Source organism: Phacochoerus africanus, chromosome 13 (genome assembly GCF_016906955.1).
Source record: "Phacochoerus africanus isolate WHEZ1 chromosome 13, ROS_Pafr_v1, whole genome shotgun sequence".
In the NCBI taxonomy this organism is placed as follows: Eukaryota; Metazoa; Chordata; class Mammalia; order Artiodactyla; family Suidae; genus Phacochoerus; species Phacochoerus africanus.
Window position 1 is genome coordinate 14,552,003 of NC_062556.1, and position 20,358 is coordinate 14,572,360.

General features: G+C 42.1%; 1 protein-coding gene across 3 annotated transcripts in view; it reads right to left on the bottom strand.

Moving 5' to 3' along the window:
- Positions 1 to 20,358, bottom strand: part of LHFPL6 (LHFPL tetraspan subfamily member 6) — a 256,317-nt gene that overhangs the window by 207,822 nt on the left and 28,137 nt on the right. The window lies entirely within an intron of this gene.

Genomic DNA, 20,358 nt, shown 5'->3' on the forward strand with positions numbered 1-20,358 from the left:
ATCTCTTTGAACGTGGCCAACACACACCCGACTGCTCGCAAGACAGTACTCCTGCAAATCCAACAGTGTTCAAAGTTGAAACCACTGGTATCCTTCAGTACACCTGGACCCCCCGAACTCTTTCTTGACATGACCACAGGCTCACTCCCAGTACAAGGTCCTGAAATGATTTCACCTCCTCAATAGATTGAGGTCCAAGTCCTCTTTTCCACCTCTACTGCCCTTTTAGTTTTGACCCTCATCTTCTCTCACACAGACGGGACATTATCTCCTACTGATCAGACCTCTTTATATATCTACTCTACAGAAGGCAGTCTACCTTCATCACAAATTGCATTGTCTAAACCCTATACTGACTCCCCATCACAGCAAGTTCAAGTCCAAGTTCCTCAAAACAGCCTGAGGAGGACCTGGTCGGCCAGTTAAGCTCACAATGTTAATTGTGGAGGCGGAGTGTGAAAACCTAAAGGATGCTGACTCCAAGCCCCTCTTAACCAAAACCCCTGGATGCTCATACTGTTCGCCAGCTCTTCTCTGGCTACGGGACACAGAACACAAAGTTGAATCTGGCTCTATCAGCCATAAACACAAGCAAATCTTCCTTCATGTTGCCTCCCCGTTTCCTCGCATGGTCATGGAAAGCTTTGGTGGCTTATAAGCAAAGGAAACATATTGCTTTTACATTCCAAGCCACAAGCTCACCAAATCTAGCTAATGGAAATCGTACTTCATCTCTGAGAAGATTTATATAATTTTAAAATATCCAGCAGGATTTGCAAAAGTCATGGCAAGAAAAGAGAAGATGGAAGTGGGACTTTATATGATAGAATGATAATGAAAGAGCTAAGCAAGAAAATATTCAGATAATTAGTATTTGTGGGCAATAATGGTTCAATCATGATTACAGCTCTGGCAGATTTAAGATGGTTTCATTTTAAGTAGTATCAGATGTCAGTCTGGTCACAACTGAGCCGGTATTTGAGTTGGGCGGTGGGATTCTTTTAAGTGTTTAAAGCAAAAGCATGAAACAAATGAGGCTAACTCTTGAAGAGGAATGTTTAAAAAGTAGGGAAAACCCTATAATTTCTTTTACCCATGGTTTACATTCTTTATCCTCTTATCCAATCAGATGCAGTAAACAAGAATCCTTAATTCCCATTAGGACAACCATACAGCCATTCAATGGAAAGTGTAAACAACAACCAAAAACTGACTATGTCATGTAGTCCAAATTTTAGCCAAGCTTATTCTTTTAGGAAATCTCAAGTGATGCCTCATTCTACAAATCATGTTGAAGAATTCATTTTTGTGACTGCATATGTAAGAGGTTATAAATGTAATAATTAAAGGGAAAAGATATGAACTGGATAATGATATTATTCCACAGGACAAGGAAATCCTAAGTGGTATTTATGTCCTATATAAGTAATAATCAGATATAAAAATAGTAAGCTTTCATAGGAATACCTGAAAGTCACCTAATATGGAATACAATCAAATATGAAATAAAACATTTAAGACACAGAACAATCTAAAGAGTTACTCATCTAAGGCTCAGAGTGGTAGTAGTGGATTGTTTGTTTTTTAAACTTCATGTGTGTGTCACAGTCCCCATTGGGAATCAGATGAACATTTGATACCTCTTTCCAGACATGGGTATAATATACATGAATACAGGGCCAGACGTAGATCTTCTACGAATGGATGAAATAAGTCCTCATTCAGCAGGCCATGAACCCATTTACTATCCATGAGGATGCAGGTTCAAGCCCTGGCCTCGCTCAGTGGGTTAAGGATCCAGCATTGCCATGAACGATGGTGTAGGCTGGCAGCTGCAGCTCCAATTCGACCTCTAGTCTGGAAACATTCATATGCTGCAGGTGGGGCCCTAAAAAGAAAAAAAAAGAAAAAAAAAAAAAAGAAGAAGCCCTCATTCAGAGGATCAAGTCTCATGTTCAGGAAACTGTTATATAGTATGTGCATTGCCAATTACTCAAAAACCTCGCTTCGGGAGTTCCCGTCGTGGCGCAGTGGTTAACGAATCCGACTAGGAACCATGAGGTTGCGGGTTCGGTCCCTGTCCTTGCTCAGTGGGTTAACGATCTGGTGTTGCCGTGAGCTGTGGTGTAGGTTGCAGACGCGGCTCGGATCCCGCACTGCTGTGGCTCTGGTGTAGGCCGGCGGCTACAGTTCCGATTGGACCCCTAGCCTGGGAACCTCCACATGCTGCGGGAGTGGCCCTGGAAAAGGTAAAAAAAAAAACCAAAAAAAAACCTCTCTTCAAAAAGCAAGCTTCCAGATGTCCAATAGGCATATGAAAAGCTGCTCAACATCACTAATTGTTAGGGAAATGCAAAACAAAATTATAGTGAAGTATCACTTCACATCAGTCACAGTGGCCATCACCAGAAAGTCTACAAATAACAAATGCTGGAGAGGGTGTGGAGAAAAGGGAACCCTCCTGCACTGTTGGTAGGAATGTAAACTGCTGCAGCCACTGTGGAAAACAGCATGCAGGTCCCTCAAAAAACTAAAAGTATTAACATGCGATCCAGCAACACCACTCCTGGGCCGATGACCAGAAAAGACAAAACCTCTCATTCAAAAAGACACATGCAGTCCGATGTTCACTGCAGCACTATGCACAGTAGCCAAGTCATGGAAACCACTCAGATGCCCATCCACAGATGAATGGACAAAGATGTGGTACATATATACAGTGGAATGCCACTCAGATAAAAAAGAATGAAATAATGTCATTTGCAGCAACATGGATGGACCTAGAGATTATTACAGCAAGTGAAGTAACCAAAGACAAATTCACATGGTATCACTTACATGTGGAATCTAAAATATAAGACAAACGAACTTACAAAACAGAAACAGACTCACAGACTTCGAAAACCAGCGTATGGTTAACAAAGGTGAAAAGGGATAGGGGAGGGATAAATTAGGAGTTTGGAACTAACAGGTACACACCACTACACATAAGAGAGATAATCAACAAAGACATCCTCTATGGCACCAGATATGTAACTACATATACATGTTTCCTGTCTACCTGAAATACAGCATTGTAAATCAACTGTAATTCAACAAAAAAGCCAATGCCTATCCCCCCAAAATACATATAAAATATTAAAATGGAAGCTTGAAATGTTTTTGCTCTGTTTCCTAATTATTCAAACCATAGATTTGAATAATTCCAGGCCTCGTTCAAAACCTACCTATGGGTCCATGGCACCTTCTCTGATCTTTCCAGAGAAAGCTGAGGTTTGACATCTTGACTGATGTCAAGACTATACTCCATCTGTGTCACAGTGAGGGCAGGACCATGTTTTAGAGGAGAAGGGACAGGATGGGGCTCACCTGATTCAGGTCTGCATCCCAGCTTGGCCACTAGCTTGTTCCCTGATCTTGGCCTCTTTAAATCACAACTTTTCTCATCTGTAAAATGGTGCCAACCTTCTCTTCCAGAAAAAAATATGGTCACGATTACAAACAAAAGTGTCCAGCCTTTGTCGAGTCTACAATGGAGCACAAATCCTATTATTAGATTATTCCTCTGTTTGTGCCCTTAATCTTGACCTCCAGTTTCCCTACAGAGCATCATCTGGCATCAGGATTTAGCTGGATGATGACATGCCGAGGTTGCTGTGAGTTGAGACTCTTCAACAAGAGGCTGGAAGAGTGGGGAGAGGGGACCAGCAGGATGCGGTTCCTTCCTTTACCGGGAAAGGAAGAGGGTCTGACACATTTTCATTCTATTCCCTGCTCCCCACTCTGCCTCATCAGGACCCCTCTTGAATGACCAGGGCTGTGTTCTCCTTCCTGAAGGCAGCAGAGCACAGAGCACAGCCCTGGTTTGTGATCCAGCTACAGCCCACAGAACAATCATCCCGGAAGCTGCTGATATATCTGCTTGCCTCTCCCACTTTAACACAGTTAACTGATACTTAAAAATAAAAAATAACATGTTTCCCAGGCGACTAGCATTTTGTTACCTCTATAAATTAAAAACTGCTAGAATGAAAATCCACAGATGGTCGTATCATTGTAGTCACAACATCTTCTTCCTTCACTGCAAAATCATTGAGCCCAGGACTCAAGAAGTACAAGTGGCCAGATTTACTGGGAGCTTCATTTTCATCCCAAAAGGTCTACCGTTCGGTAATAAGTGCTATGCCATGAAAGCATCATCATGAAGCTCACCATCTTGAGCTTCTTAATTTTTGACAGAGGATAAGAAGCAACAGGAGATGCTGGTCGCAAGTCAGCCTACAGAAAGTTCCAAGTCCAGGGGTGAGGCGGATGTGGGGTGGCTCTGGAGTGAGCAAGGGCCTTCTTTGTGGGTCCAATGTACACGGTTAATCTCTGCGGCTCATTACTAGCCACTGGGCAGCCCAGGTAGAGACTGTCAGCTGCTCCCGGTCTTTACTTTCAGCGGCTGAAGGATCATCTGTGCTGACAAGTCCGCCTAGAAATCACCAATTTACTTTTAAGTCTGCAGGGACCACAGAGGGGCCAACATTTACTTTCCACTCAGGTTTATGTACTGTGCAAGCAGCCCTGGAGGACACGTCTCCTCCTTCTGCTTTATTCCAATTCAATTTCGCTTGTAAACCAAAGCTACCCCCCAGGAGTTCTTAAATATAAAGGTTTCTCTTACCTCTTCCTGGGACCAGTGACTCTTTGGCAATTCCATTTAGCACTTGTTCCCATGTCTCCAAAACCAAAGAGGAAATAAGCTCATTTGTCACTACTCTAATTTACAATCATTTAACCGAGTTCATACCGACTAAATTTGGGTCAAAATGATTTACTGGTGCAACCCAGCTAAAGCCAGTAACATGCAAGCGCTGTGGAGGAGAACAGATCTCTCAGGCTGGTGGAGTTTACTGCTTTAAATTTTATGCTAAGAAAACTGACACAAGGCTGACTTCAAAGACGGTAATTTAAGCATTAGTTCAAATTTGCGGTGTGACAGGTACCAGTATTCAGGATTCATTCTCGTGATTTCATTAGGAATCAAAGAAACAAAGCTTTCATATGAACTACAAATGAAATATAGACTATGTTTAATTCACAAGCAAAACCAGGAAGATTGGGAATTCAAATGTCTGGCTCCTTCCTGCATTAGAACAGAGATGTTTCACAGTGTGCAACCTGTGCAACAGTATAAGGCCACCCTTGGTCTCAATGCTCTGCTGTCACCATCTTGAGCTTCTTAATTTTTGAGCCAGAGGCCCCACATCTTCCTTTTGCACCCGCATTACATTGCTAGTCCTGCATCCGAGGCGTGAACATTATTAATCTACTGTCCTTCCCTCCTTACTAACAGAAGAGAATTCATTCAATCATTTATTCGTTCAGTGGCTATTTGCTGAGACCTACTATGTAGTAAAAATGGGAGAAACTCTGAGAGATATACTCATATCCTCATGAGTTAATAGGCTAAAAGGAAAAAAAAAAGTGGTGAAAATAACAACACTAAATGATAAAAATATTGAAAATGATAACATTTAAATTAAAAAAATAATTAAGTGCTAAACCGACCTTTAGAGCTTGAACGAAAATTCCACGTGGTGGTTAAAAAGGATTGTGTTCCTAAATTGAAGAAATACACTCCCCTGTGCTGCTCCTCTTAGTACCCCGCAGAGCCTGTCCCTTCTCTCCTCCAGGCCACACATGGGGTGATGAGGCAGCACCCCTCCAAGCAGAACTGAGGTGGAGACACTTGAGAGCCGACCGGAGTTCAGAGCTTCAGGAAGTCATTTTACAAATTTGGAAAAGTCAGTGTTTTGGAAGGGAGCACAAGGGTTCAAGGAATGAAATTCAATGCACACACACTCACGTGCCACGCGTCACCAAGTCCCACCCACCTCCATGAGCTCCTGTCCCATTAGGGTCTCGCCATGTCCTGTTGTGATCATCCACCAGAGGCCGTCTGGCCTGGCTGCTCCCAATGCTAATGCTAGATTTGCTAAGATTCTGAAGCAGAAATGTTTGAGAACGCGGAAGCGAGAGCGTCCAGGCAGTGTTCCGGGTAAGACATGCTCTTTCCCCATCAACAGAGATGGAAGAGAAGGTTTCCGAGCACATGTACCACCTTTAAAACACACGCCGGCAGCATGTCTCAACCCCTGTCACTGACAATTTCTCGTTTGCCTTTTTGGGAGGGACGCAACCAAGCTAGTTTCTCTCCAAAGGAAACGGCTGCATCGAGCATCATGGCGTGAGAGGGCGAAAGCACCCCTGCCACAAATGACTAGGTCAGCATGGAGGAAACAGTGTGGACCTTTTTCGCAGGAACATTTCAACCACAGGCAGTACTATCTGCTAGTTTGAATGTAACTACAATGGGAACAGGTAAAAGAAGACCATCTTTGCAATGAACCTGATCAGAAATATTTACATGTACGCAGATGTTCATTTTAAGCACAGGGCTCTTGCCATCCAAAACCCCCAATTCCACAGCGTCTGTTTTTTGCTGTTATGTATGATAGTACTGGACACAGGAAGCGGTTTAGCCAAGAGCAGGGGCATGGCCATTAACAGTGTAACCTAAAGAACACAGGCCAAGCATGTCAAGGGCCCCAAATTAGAATCCTGCTCACATAAATACCTGGATTAAAAACTTTTCACCATGATTTTAAGCAAGTCCCTCATCAAATGAATGTGAATATGGTGATACGCACAGGATGTGCTGAGAGATTACAGAGGGGGGCTGGCGATCACACATGGAAGATAGTGTCCCCCTGGCCTTCACCAGGGAAAAAAAAAAAAAAAATCTGATGCCGTTCCAAGGAAGCCCAAGAAAGGCAAAGTCCTTCAAGTTGCGTAATCAGAGAGGACTTGAGGGAGAAGTCAACACTCAAATCAAGCCTTAAAAGACAAGTGGATTTGAGGCCTGTGTCAAGGGGAAGAGGAAGTGTCAGCAAAGGCACAAAAGTGGGACTGAAGGCAGAGTATCCAAGGCACATTGGAAAATTCGGTCTGGGCAACTCAGAACCCACAGGAAGGAGGCCAGTGGATGGTAAGGTGACACGTGGAGTGTGGCCCCCCTGTGGAAGGCCTTTATCCCACAGGGAGCAACATAGGAATTCAGACGTGAAGGACCAGGATCCCAGACGAGAAGATGACTCTGGAGGCTGGACAGGAGGGGGGCAGGTGTGCAGGACAGGAGCCCAGGCCAGAGACAGACCTCGGCCACCTAGTTCTGGTCCTCTGAGCCATTGGAAATAAATGTGATAGGGCACCAAGAAGCTGAATGAGAACAAATTTTAATGCCTTTTTAATTAATGATTTTTCATAACGAATAGCTTTTGAAACGGTCACTCAGAGATCACGACTGTGGCAGAAACAAGCTTCACAGACATTCCCTTACGTACCACATTAACTCTGTCACGGCGCCTTCAAGACAGTGCAATGCCTCATCCTCCTCCAAGATTCAGAACAAATGACTGTTTTACAGCATGTTCTTCTGCCCCATCTCTATCCTCAGTTTCAAAGTACATTTTGTCTTTCCCTCATAATGTACTTGGTAGAGTTTTAAAAGAATTATATATCAGCATCAAAGACATTTTCTTTTTATTTTGTTCAATTCCCCAGAGGATCAGAAATGAAAGCTCCAAACCCCCTGAATGGAGCTTTAATCTTCGAGAACATCGCGGCAACATACACCTGCAAATATCACTGGCAAGGTTCATTTTGTGAAGATAAAGTCACCCTCTCACCATATCACACAATAGTGAAGCGGCTGGGAGAATATCAATGACATCTTTCTGAGGAGAGCCTAGCGACCAAAGCCATGAATTGACAAACTCCTGGAGGGCACAACCCCGTGTTATATTTACTTCTTTTGTCTCCCACAGCACCTATCACAGTCCCAAGCACAAAGCTGCAGCAGGATTTTAAGATTAAACAAGGAAATCTGCACAAAAATGTTTTGTCTATTATAAAATGAAAATTAAAAGTAGCTGAATTAGTTGACTTGGAACTCTAAAAAACTAATTTTACTTTCAGTGGGTTTCTATGGTTATTCGAAAGGGATAAAACAGGGGCAGAGAGTAATCAGGCTATAGAGACATGGGGTGGATCTGAGGAGATGGAGGGTTAAAGGAAAAATGCTCACAGAACCTAAAGATAATATAAAAAATACCACCGAGATGGAAAAAAGTCACAATAGGGGAGCATGAGCTAAAACAAACAAATAAAAAAAAACCACCTTTCCAGATGTTGAGATTATTTATTGCATCTCAAATTGTGATGAATAGGGGTTAAACACAGCTAGTAACATGTATTTACCTTGAGCAATAAGTATTTACCTGTGTACTAAGTCACCTGTGGAATAGGAATACTCAAAATTAAGTTCAGGGCATCCAGCAGAGTGCAACAATAAACTAAAAGTAGAGAAAAATATAATCAAAGGTCTTTCTTTTAGTTCCTTATCATTCTTTCTTGGTCTGCTTCTATTCATTACTTATTCTCATGGCTAGAATGCTGACTAACAGAAAGCAGGATTCAATAAATAGTTATGTAATGAATGAAGCTTATTAACTTCTCAAATTAAATTTAAGTGTAAAATTTTAAGCCAAATGAACTATTGGTAACAGTCATCATTGATTGGGAAGCTATCTTTTCAGGCTCAATATTATACCACTTACACACAGACAAACTTGGCAAAAACCCAGTGAGTTTGCATTACTATTACTATGTAGGTAACGGGAAAGGAACCCAGGCTGAGTCAGCTGCTTGCCCAGGGCCACGAAGCTGATGATGGGCAGAATTCAACCCTGTCTGTCCAGATCCTGTGTCCACTTGCTTTTCACGACAACACAGAGCCGAAGAAAAACGTAAACACAAGAACAGAAGGCAGTATTTGAAGATCTGCTAATACAAAAAATAAAAAAAGGAGTAACATTTCATTTCACTGACACTCTTACAGAAACACTTTCTTCTGGGATCTGACTGCAAGCGAAACTCTGAAGCAGCCCATGTGTGCAAGTGTTGTTATTCTAATCTCAGCTGTAAGTAAGGCTACGAAAACAATCTGCCACAATTTACAAGCCTAACAAGCTAAATAGGGAACGGATAGAGGAATGAAAACATTCGATGCCTCCACCACCTCAAGATCTCATCTTATTCGGCTTCCCAGATGTGCCCTAACTGGACTGCAGGGTCATTATGGGAAAACCACACCATTCAAAGCACAATTATCTGAAATTACACTGAAGTCAAACGTAGGAAAAATGGCGCCACACAGAGAAGAAGAGCCCGCTGCTGTGTAATTTCATGAAACCTACTGGACACCAAAGACCCTGGCGGCCAAAATGAATTGTCAATGGTCCCTACAGGGAGGCTATAATCAGGAAAGCCACCAGTGGGTGGATGAGATAAATGAACCAACTGACTTTCTTCCACCTGGAAATCAAAATAGAATGCCATCTTTATGCATGAGACCAAAAAAAAAAAAAATTTGTTTTAAGGTAAAATATTCATCCTTCACACTGCTGTTCTTTTGTTACATTTCTAGACTCTTTCTTCCTTGAGGTGCTTTTATGTTCGTAAACATCACTCAGGGTGATATTTGTTCCTACCTTGTACAGATCTAGTCCAGAAAAAATAAAATCTATTCCTACAAAGTGCAAACTTCCCATGAACCCTTGTCCACCAGCATAGTAGCTGTTAAGAAACTGGTACCATCTAAGGGAAAGCTAAGAACTGATGACCAGGTCAAACACAGCCAGGAGCTTGCCTTCCAACCAAAACAGTCAAATGATAAAAGAAAGGGTCAGGCTATCAAAGCCAGTTTTTTTTTTTTTTTTAAGAGTAAGTGAAGTAACCTTTCTCCTAGAAGGTTCTCCGAAGACACTACCACTCCAGAGAGTCAACCCTGATCTCTCTCATGAGTTCTTTGCCCATGTTCCCAACTGCCCACGTGACCTTCCACCTTGAGGTCCCACAGAAGCTGAACCACAGACTGTGGGTGCAGAGATGCTCTTGGGTGGATCTCCTCCTCAGGAGCCTGTGAGATGTACACACGGAGGAGGCTGCCAAACTCAGCTGCAGACCCGGAGTCCTTTCTCCTGCGTCTCCAGCACTGTTTACGGAAAAAAGGCAAAAGTGCCCGGTACAGGTACCATGGAAGCGCTGGAATATGTGCTACTGGTCAGGCTCCTTGGTAAAATGTTCCCCCATCTGTTGGGGGTCACGTGACTGCCTAGCCCAGGCAGCCGCAGGATCAGTGAATTGCAGCCTTCTCCTCCTACCTGGCTCTGTCTTGACAAGGCGAGGACTGCCTCTGCTTTGAGGCCCTGATTGTCCCTGCCTTCCAAGTCCCCCAGGAGGATAAAGGTCTCACTGGACTGCACTTCATTGCTTGGACCCTACCTTCCCCTTCTCAGGGGAAGCTCTGGACCTTGAGAATCGAAGACACAAATGTAGCCACCCAGGAGAGGCTGCAAATACCATTACCTTGCCTGGTTGTTGCTGGTGAGTAAGCCTCAGTGAGGCCTCTGCTGTCATGTCTGTGTACTTCCCAGAATGCGGCTGCAGCTATGAAAGGTGGGACGCCCACAGGACGGTGCTTTATGAGGGCAGTGACTACGGAGACTGTAAAGGAATTGCCTTGACACCTAAGGATTGTAATTTCCTACTTAAATTAGGTAATACAATCCCCACGTGAGAAAACAAACACGAGAAACATGAACAGCAGCAAAAATGATGTCCTGCCACACACTACACTGCAGAGTAAGTGACTCCATTGTCGCCACCATCGAGACATGAGGAGAACATGGAGAATCTTATATCTGTACCCGAGACAACTGTGCACGTAGCAAAGAGGGGGAGAGAGAACACGAGGGGCTGGGATTGTCATGGGGAGCCCACTGTGGCCAGGAGTGAGAAGAAGCTACACCAACTTGGACCACGAATCTACGGGCCCCTTTTCAGCCACATGCATGCTGGGAAGTCGCAGTCCTGTAGGGAATCGGCTCTTCCCAGGTATTTCCAATCCCCTCCACCCCCTGCCCCCAACACATCAGCTGCCATCTGCTACCCACAGGACGATCCAGGTAATCTCACCGTAACACTACAGGCATAAGTTTTAGGAAAACGCTGGAGCTTAGAGGTAGAGACAAACATAAATGCTCATCCACAGCCACTCTCACCTGGGAGCACTGCATCAAGCGAGAATTCGATTTCATCACAGAGTCATACAATTTTCGAGTTTAAAGGCACACTCCTTTTTCTCAAAAATCTGATACGACAAACTAACAGGTAATTACCAAGGGATAACTAGTTGCCTTTTTTGCTCTACCTTAGTACACAACTGTAACATGACTAGCATAAGCTATGACAGAATCTATTCTTTTTTAGGGCCACTCCTGGAGCAAGTGGAAGTTCCCAGGCTAGGGGCTGAATCAGAGCTACAGATGCCAGCCTACACCACAGCCACAGCAACGCCAGATTGGAGCAGCGTCTGTGACCTACACCACAGCTCATGGCAACGCCAGATCCTTAACCCACTGAGCGAGGCCAGGGATCAAACCTGCATCCTCATGGATCCTAGTTGGGTTTGTTAACCACTGAGCCATGAAGGGAACTCCCAGAATCTATTTTATTGCATTTTTTAAGATATTTTTATTATACTTGACTTTCAATGTTCTGTCAATTTCTGCCATACCTCAAAATGACCCAGTCACATATATATATATATATATATATATATATATATATATACACACACACATTCTTTTTCTAACATTCTCCTCCATCATGATCCATCACAAGTGACTAGATATAGTTCCCTGTGCTAGACAGCAGGATCTCATTGCTTAGCCACTCCAAATGCGATAGTTTGGATATAATAACCCCAGACTCCCAGTCCATCCCAATCCCTCCCCTTCCCCCTCGGCAAACACAAAGCTATGACAGACTCTATTAAATCTCTGAACTAACAGAATCATTTACTACAGGTAACCAGCAGCAGCGTTCAACGACAAACGTGTGAACCATGAAATTCATTTATTTCTCTATAGATAAAAATATAATTGAAAATGTCAAAATGTTATGATAAGATACACAAAGTCAATCTTGCATTTACTTATGTTTATGTATTTGCACACTTATTATTTCCTGTGCTTTTAGGGAGAGAAAAGGAAAATGTCTGCTTGTGAGAAGCCAGTGAAGTTCAATGACATGACACTAAGTCACTTTAGGTGTCATCAAAAATGCTCCTCCTAGAAACCCCCAGCTATGTTGAGCAGTGAGTAGCTCTCATTTGCATACAGGTGAATGTGCAAACAATTCTATTTTTTTCTTCTTTTTTCTCTTTTATTTTCTTATTTTATTTTTTGCAAACAATTCTAAAATCAAAGATATCCACATTGTAATGTTGTACAGTACCTCACATCTGCATACAGTGGTAACAATAATATTAACCCCCCCCCTTTTTTTTTTGCTCTGTAAGCAAAAACGGAGCTACTGCAATTTAAGTCCTATTTTCTTGTTTGTTTTTTAATTTCCGAAGGACTGGGGGAGGAAAAGAAAATGCCTGGTTTCTTATACACCCCGAGATATAAAATAACTGAGACATCATTCATTCATTCATTTATCCATCTAAAAATAGGAGCAGCAAAACCCATTTGCCCCTACCTCAGAAATGTCTTCAGAATTTTTTTCTCTTTATTCCCACATCTTCAACGAAGTTCTCAGCATCTCTGGCCAAGCCTGCTAGAACAGGTCTCTCGCTGCCTTTCCTGGTTTGGTTGTTCCCCAAACCAAACTTGTTTCTCATTGCTACTAGATTACATGGTTCCTAAAGTCAACTTCACCCAAAGCCACTCAAAAACTTCAGATTAGTAATATGTACAGGGACCGCAGACCTGATCCTTTGCCACAAAAGACCTGATCCTCTGCCCCACACCTTAGTAGGTTGCCATTCCCTGAACTCCCATCAGATCTTTTTAGAGTAATTTGGCTTTGAGAATTTGATATCTCCTCTGCTCAAAATCCCAGGGAGTCTTCTCATCCTTCAGACCCAGCTCGACTAGCACATCTGCCACAGTGACCTCACAGACCCTAGAGACACCAGGTCCCTCCCTCTCCTGTGCTGCTACAGCATTCTGTTACACTTCAGTGGACCCTGGGCATTCCTAAACATCAGTGATTTTTGTCTATTCACCCCGACCCCAAAAGTTCATAGTAGGGCATAATCTGACACATGGCCCAGGTAGGAATTTGAATTGTGTATTGTATTTTAGCCAGGATCTAGGAAAGCAGAAACCATTGTCTCTCAAACACAGAGAATTTAATGTAATACAGGAAATTGGTTACACAGATGATGGAAGAGCTCAAAATCCAGACAAGAGTTAAAGACATGACCCAGAAAGTGGCATCAGTAAAAAACTGCTACCATCCGTTAGGCTGGAGTAATGCTGGGAGAAGATGGCATCCCAATGACAGGAAGAACTGAGCTGTCTGACTAGGAGAAGAACATGACAGTGGCTCCTGATGGGAGGTGGGACCGTGAAGGGCAGGGCTTCCCAACAGGACTGCTACTGCCAGAGACTCTGCCCAATGAAGACTTAGAGAAGGAGAAATACCCTGGCTTTCCCCTGCCTCCCAAAGTGCCTCCCATTGGCTGCATCTACACAGATGCCAGGTGCCAAGGCTTCTCGGATATGTAGTCTCCAAGCAGGACAAGGGCAGAATGGAAAATGATGGGCACATTGTGGGAGGCTGGTGAGCGCCTCACTTGGCAGCTGAATGAGCCTCACCAGACCATCACTGCATGCAACAGAGTGTGTGTCTGTCTCATGAGTCCTTTGGATTGTCATTGTACCTAACATGTTGGCTTCCCTCATAACGCTGAGCACCTCAATAGCAGGGTCCTTGTCTCAATTTGTACCCTGACACCTAGCATGGTATTTGACATAGAGTAGGTGATCAATACATACTACTAAAAGCCCACAAACATGAACCCCCCTGGATTTATAACAAATTTTAACTCAGCATGTCCCAAAGTTTGTTCTGCTGGCCGTTAATTCAAAGGCATGCTACCTATCATCTATTAGAGGTAAGTAGGATTCTGTCATCCCCAAATAAATTTGTGAAACACAGTGTTAAACAAAGATAAGCTGTTCTCTTCATCCATTCAAGCCACAATAACAAGTTTAGAAACAACAGAAATTGATTTCTCCCAGCTCTGGAAGTCAAACATCCAAGGTCAGGGTGTCAGCATGGTTGTGGGGGGGCTTCTCATCCCCTTGCATCCTCACATTGGCAGAAGGGGCAAGGACTCTCTCTCCAACTCCTTGTATAAGGGCACTGATCTCACTCACAAGGGCTCCACCCTCCTGACCTAATCCCCTCCCGAAGGCCCCACCTCCTCATAACATCACATCCGCAGGCAGTAGGATTTCAACAAATGAATTTGTGGGGGGACACAAATACTCAAGCCATAGAAGCTCATTTCTTGACTGCAGACAGTAAGTCTATTCAGTGCTTTCAAAATGTACTTGAAGAGAGAGATGCAGAACGAGGCAACATCATTTCAACATACACGACTATAGAACTTTTTTTTTTTTCAAAAGACTAACATCACACAGGGACACCAGTTAAGGGGTCACTGCTTTAAGTGTTTTCACACTTACAACACCATTTTATTTCTTCTTCGAAATACTCCTGTGAGGTATAAAAGAACAAGGTCACACCTTACAGATATGAAATGTTGCTAATAAATAATTAAAATGAACTAATATATCCACTACTAACTGAATATATTAGCTGTCATTTACTATTCTAATCACTGTAGGGCTAGAAACAAAATGTAAATCTTAGTTCTTGCTCTATCTGAACAGAAGACATTCAAGAAAGAGACCCATAAAACAGAACTTTCTTTTTATTCAATAACATTTTTATATGTGTTTTAGTACATCATGGCGTTGCCTGACTACTGAAAATACGAGACATATGGAAAGTAAGTTATTTACGGAAGTTATAAGCAGGTCAATTCTGGAACTTACCTTTCAGTTTGAGCTTCATGAATTTGAAGAGAAAATCACTAATTGGTATAACAATATAAAAAAAGAAAGAATAACTAAACCCCCCAATAATCAGTCAGTAGTATCAGTGCACCAGCACTGGGGCACCAATGAATCCAACTTCATGATCTACAAATGAGTATTCACAAGTCCCTCGACAATCATCAGACTCCTTTCGAGTGATCAAGCTAGAATTCTTTGCTTCTATCAGAATATTTAATTAAGACCGACAAAGTAGAACACTACCCTTCACTTCTTTTTTTTTTTTTTGTCTTTTGTCTTTTTGTTGTTGTTGTTGCTATTTCTTGGGCCGCTCCCACGGCATATGGAGGTTCCCAGGCTAGGGGTCGAATCAGAGCTGTAGCCACCGGCCTACGCCAGAGCCACAGCAACGCGGGATCTGAGCCGCGTCTGCAACCTACACCACAGCTCACGGCAACGCCGGATCGTTAACCCACTGAGCAAGGGCAGGGACCGAACCCGCAACCTCATGGTTGCTAGTCGGATTGTCAACCAATGCGCCACGATGGTAACTCCCTACCCTTCATTTCTAAAGAGAGACACAAGGTCCTTGGCTTTGTTATTTAAGTGTGTCTTAAATTTAACATTACCTTCAGCCTAAACAAAGGATTATTACAAGGGTTTCTAACAATGGAGAACTTACACTGGGGCACTTAGACTAGAAAACATGGCCACCATGCGATAATGAGAGACACAATTCTTCTATTAAATCATTTTTAAAAGACAGCATGTCTGCTTTGGTTGGATGGTTTGGCATTCTCCCCCAATGGCCTCTCCACTATATATTATATTATAAATATTAACCTGGTTTGTATGTTTTGAGAACTGGCCAAAAGTTGCTATATCATATCACCACAAGCGGTTCTATCCTACTAGGAATAATAAAAAGAAAATTCACCTAAGTTAAGAGATTTATTATCTATAATGGGGAGAAATTTTGAATTCTACATATAATACAATGTGGAATTTCAATTAACACTTTAATATTATGGTGACAGCATTCACAGCTCAAACAAAAACTAATGGGATAACTTTGGGTGGCATCCTTTAAAATTCAGTATTTTCAGTTGGGAAAAAAAAAAAAAGGAATAAATTTCCTGCCTCACTGGGGTGAAATGAGAACCCAATATGTTCCAAGAATCACTGATCCCTTCAGGGAGCTGGTTCCACGTTAGTTAGGAAAACACTTCGTACCACTCTTAATACTATACTTTCCCCACGGCCCCAGGAGATGGGTATAAATACCAACTTACTAAAGGCTCTGTGAAGTTCCTCCATAATGAAATCTAGTAACTTTCCCTAAGCAAGTGTCTCCCAAATCTACCTGTTTCCCAAAAGATTCTGCTTTTTCCTGTTAACCTATTAGTTCACCCAGGAATCAGTGTTCCTCAGAACACACTCGAGAGTGATGCCTTAAGAAAACAAAAAGATGAGTGTGAAAGACATCCAAGGATAAGAGTTTGGACCTTGATGCTATTATCCTCTGTGCTTATAGGCAAAACACACAATAAGACACCCTTGCCAAGCTGGAGGGAGCTGCAGAGTTCAAGTTAATAATATAACAGTGATAACTTTGTATGGAGCAAAATTAAAACAGGAGCCAAAAAAAAAAAAAAAAAAGAGTTGCTCCTGCAATTGGCCCAAGAAATGCCTTGATTTCCTAAAATTAGAGCATCTTCTTTCAGTTAAGACACTGTCACTAAAAAGCCACTGTACCCATTAACACGCCCACACTTATCATTTATCTTACTCCTCAGCTGTCATTTGACAGACAGCCTGAATTTGAAGGAGAGCACAATGTGACACATCCTACGTTAGGTCAGGTTTAAAGCGGAGCAAGAGGAAGAGAAGCCCCAAGCCCTCTACCTAAAGGGATGCAAGACAGGCCCAGGTGGCCACTACCATGAGGGGACTCTGGAGACCCAATGATGCTATCAGCACAGAGACACGGATGCTCCACGAAACACTCACCATCGCAGTCCTGAGGAGGACTTCACCCTCCGTCAGGTGAGGACATGGTTTCCCCCGGGCTTCTTAGAAGAGCACAGAGTCTAAACTGGAAAGGTAGCTGTTTGCTGCTGATCAGCATTCTACATCCATTTTACACGGATAGATGACCCACATCCCAATGAAAGGTGGGGCGCTTTTCAAACATGCCCCCTGTCTCTAGCACGAGCACTTAACGGCAGAGGAAACGTACAAATTCAGACCCTGACATCGGCAAGCACCTGTGGGCAGAACTTAAGAGAACCTTAAGACGTCTTTACAATGTTCTCACATGTTTCATTCATGGAGCACAGAAATAAGATCTTTAACATACACCAAAAGTTTGGTATTAAGTTTTAAAAACTCTGTTAAAGTACTTAAGGACTACAACAGTATTCGAAGGCAGGTAACTTCACGCTCAACAACCAAAACCAACATTAAAGCCACTCTTTCCTCATAGCGCCATTCCCATTCTCCACGCGGGTTAACATTTTTATTGTACACGATGGTTCTCAAAGGCTTTCTACAAGCCTTTTAAAAATCCAATCGAGGGTAAAACTCAATCCAGACGGGATTTTAAAAATTATGACAGAGACATGACTTTAAATATAAGATGGAGATAGGGGCAATTAAAGTTTACGTACAAGTTACCACAAGAAAGGCAGAAGGCATTGAAAGTCTTCAAGTATTTATTTCTTTTATGAGTAGTAAATGTCCATGGACCACAGTCCCATTTTGTATTGTTCCATTGGCCTACAGGTGACATTGGAACCGCTAACCAACCGTAGCAAGGCGATTCCAAATGAAGGCTGACACTTTGTCCTTTAACCAGTTCCAAAGTACTGCAGGGGTTGTACTGCCTGATGTTATACCATATGTGCAAACTCTAGACACAGCAGGCAGGGTTAAGCAGGATGCCTCTGTACTTTGCCATTCTCCTGCTTCCTATTGTTTTTGGAGCAATCCTAACTTTAGCTAAACATAACCCTTCTGGGTGAATCATTTTTAGTAGGAGAATCTGCCTTATAGCTCGGTGCCCTGTACCTCTGACTCCATTTCAGAAGCATTGCCATCTTCGGAATTCAGAGAACTCCATGGTTTGGTTATTTTGCAGTCTTTAGGAAACCTACCCTTTGAATGAAAACTTTCATAAAGTAAAATTACTGCTCTATCACTAAATGGTAGTGTTAATGGCAGATTTTTCAGAACCTTTTCCATCATCCAAGTTTTTTTTTTTAATTCCAAAATGACTCCTATCTTAGATAACTGAATGTGTTTACCTACCTGAGCCCTCAAAGGGTTCAAATCAGAAAGCCCTCTTAGATTATTATAACTCAGATTATTTTCTGCCAGATATGAAAAATATATTTGAGAAATGCTAGTAATAAACTGTAACCTCAACTCCATGTCAGTAACTCTTACCAAGCCAGAGTTCATGAAAAAAGCATATACAAAGGGAAAAGCAGTCCTTTTAAAAGTATATATAAGCTCCCCAATGATCTTCCCCCTTGAATTTTCTGTAAAGTAGAACATTTAGCTCTTTATAATTCCCAAAAATCCTTACAGAGCTTCTAGAGGGAAGCAGAAATCCCACCAGTCTCAGGTTCACTTCCTGTTGCCTTCCTTCGATGTAAATTTAAAGGTAATCAATAAAAACTGATTTCTCTTTGTAAGCACTTTCCTGTTCTGCCAGAAATAATAGTAGTCCCTACCCCAAAATGAAGAAGACGAAAAGTAATATTTAGCATAAGAGGAGAAAAAGAAACTGCCCAAGCATTTTTCCTGAGCCAAGAAAAACACAAAGAGCAAATCGAGCTTATTCTGAAAGAAAAAAATTTTAAATATTCCTGGCATTAGTCCTATTCTTCAAATCTGTAGTATCAACAAGTTTTTGACTCTGGATTTGTATTTCAACTCTACAGAAACCTCATTATGTTTCCTAATGGTTTTACTGTATTTCTGTGTAAAATACACATCACATGCAAGACTTTTGCTCAACACTGAACAGTGAAGTGGTAAAGAAAGTCCCCCAAATTGCCTCTTAGGGCAGAGTGGGATGAAAAACACGGTGGGTGCGGGGGGAGGAAGCATACAAGAACAAAGTTACATCTGGGAAGGAAATCAAGAATTGAAAACAACTGTATCTCATCTCAAAACACAGAACTTTCTGCTACTTGCATTTTTAGCACAAGTATTTTCCTACTTAAAACCTTATTTGAAAGTTTTATATCAAATAATCTAAAATAATCTGTTGGGGTTTCTCCCATATGTAGACCATATCCAGAACTCTTCACTGCTCATGGGTTTTCTTCTTCTGGATTTGTCACAAAAGACTGTAAGAAAACACCCAATGAAAGACCAATAGACTTTTACTTTGTAATGAAGTTACAAATACATTTTATACGTTTTCCTGGCTTCCCATTTCCTCGCATTCTGTACTATCTACAGAGACTGTCGTATTTCACCAAAGCAGGTTATAAATCAGACAAGTTCAGTCCGTCAGGTTGAAAAATGGAGGTGAAAGGCACAGCGGAAAATATATAAAGTATAATTAAAACCATATGACCAGAGATATTGAAGCAATACGTGTTGGAAGAAACCCAAGTAAAAATCAAACCTTTTCTGGCATTAGTGAGACTATCCAGCCCATTTGGGACAAGCACACATTGGTTGCTAAATATTCTTTTTTTTTTTTTTTCTCCACAGCAAAAGCACTAGAAAAGTTCAATCCTAACAGTAATGAAGCTTATCTTTGTGGCATAGTGAAATTCATAGCTGTTAATGTAAAACTGATCTCTCATTTAAAACAGTAATCATTTATTTAGAAATATAGTTTAAGATTGGGCAAGGCTCAATTTTAGATCCACCAAAGAGTATTAAAGGCTTAGGGTAACAATGTGGAATCAAAACCCTTTTCTATTTTTCTATGAAGTTTTCGTCTCTAAAGACCTGAGGATTCCAGAAGGACACAGATACTGCAATTGCTTGCTGTTGAACATAAAAAGCCAGAAGCTAGAAAATCCAACCTGTCTCCTCTACTGCTTTATGAACAAGGCAGATGTTACTGCCTCACACAGGTGGTACTTCAGAGGCCAAGGATGTACATGTCTAAGGATGTACAGAAATTAAGAGCTCTTGAAATTGTAAAGCAACGCAAGGAAAAATCTTGGACTGCTGGCAGTCTGTGCCCAAAGCCATTCCATGTCAGTATCTCCCGAGCATTCCAAGTGTCAATTATAAGAATCTCAACAGACAATGGGAACACGGTTTTCAATACTGCTTTGGGATTCGGGCAAATGAGTGA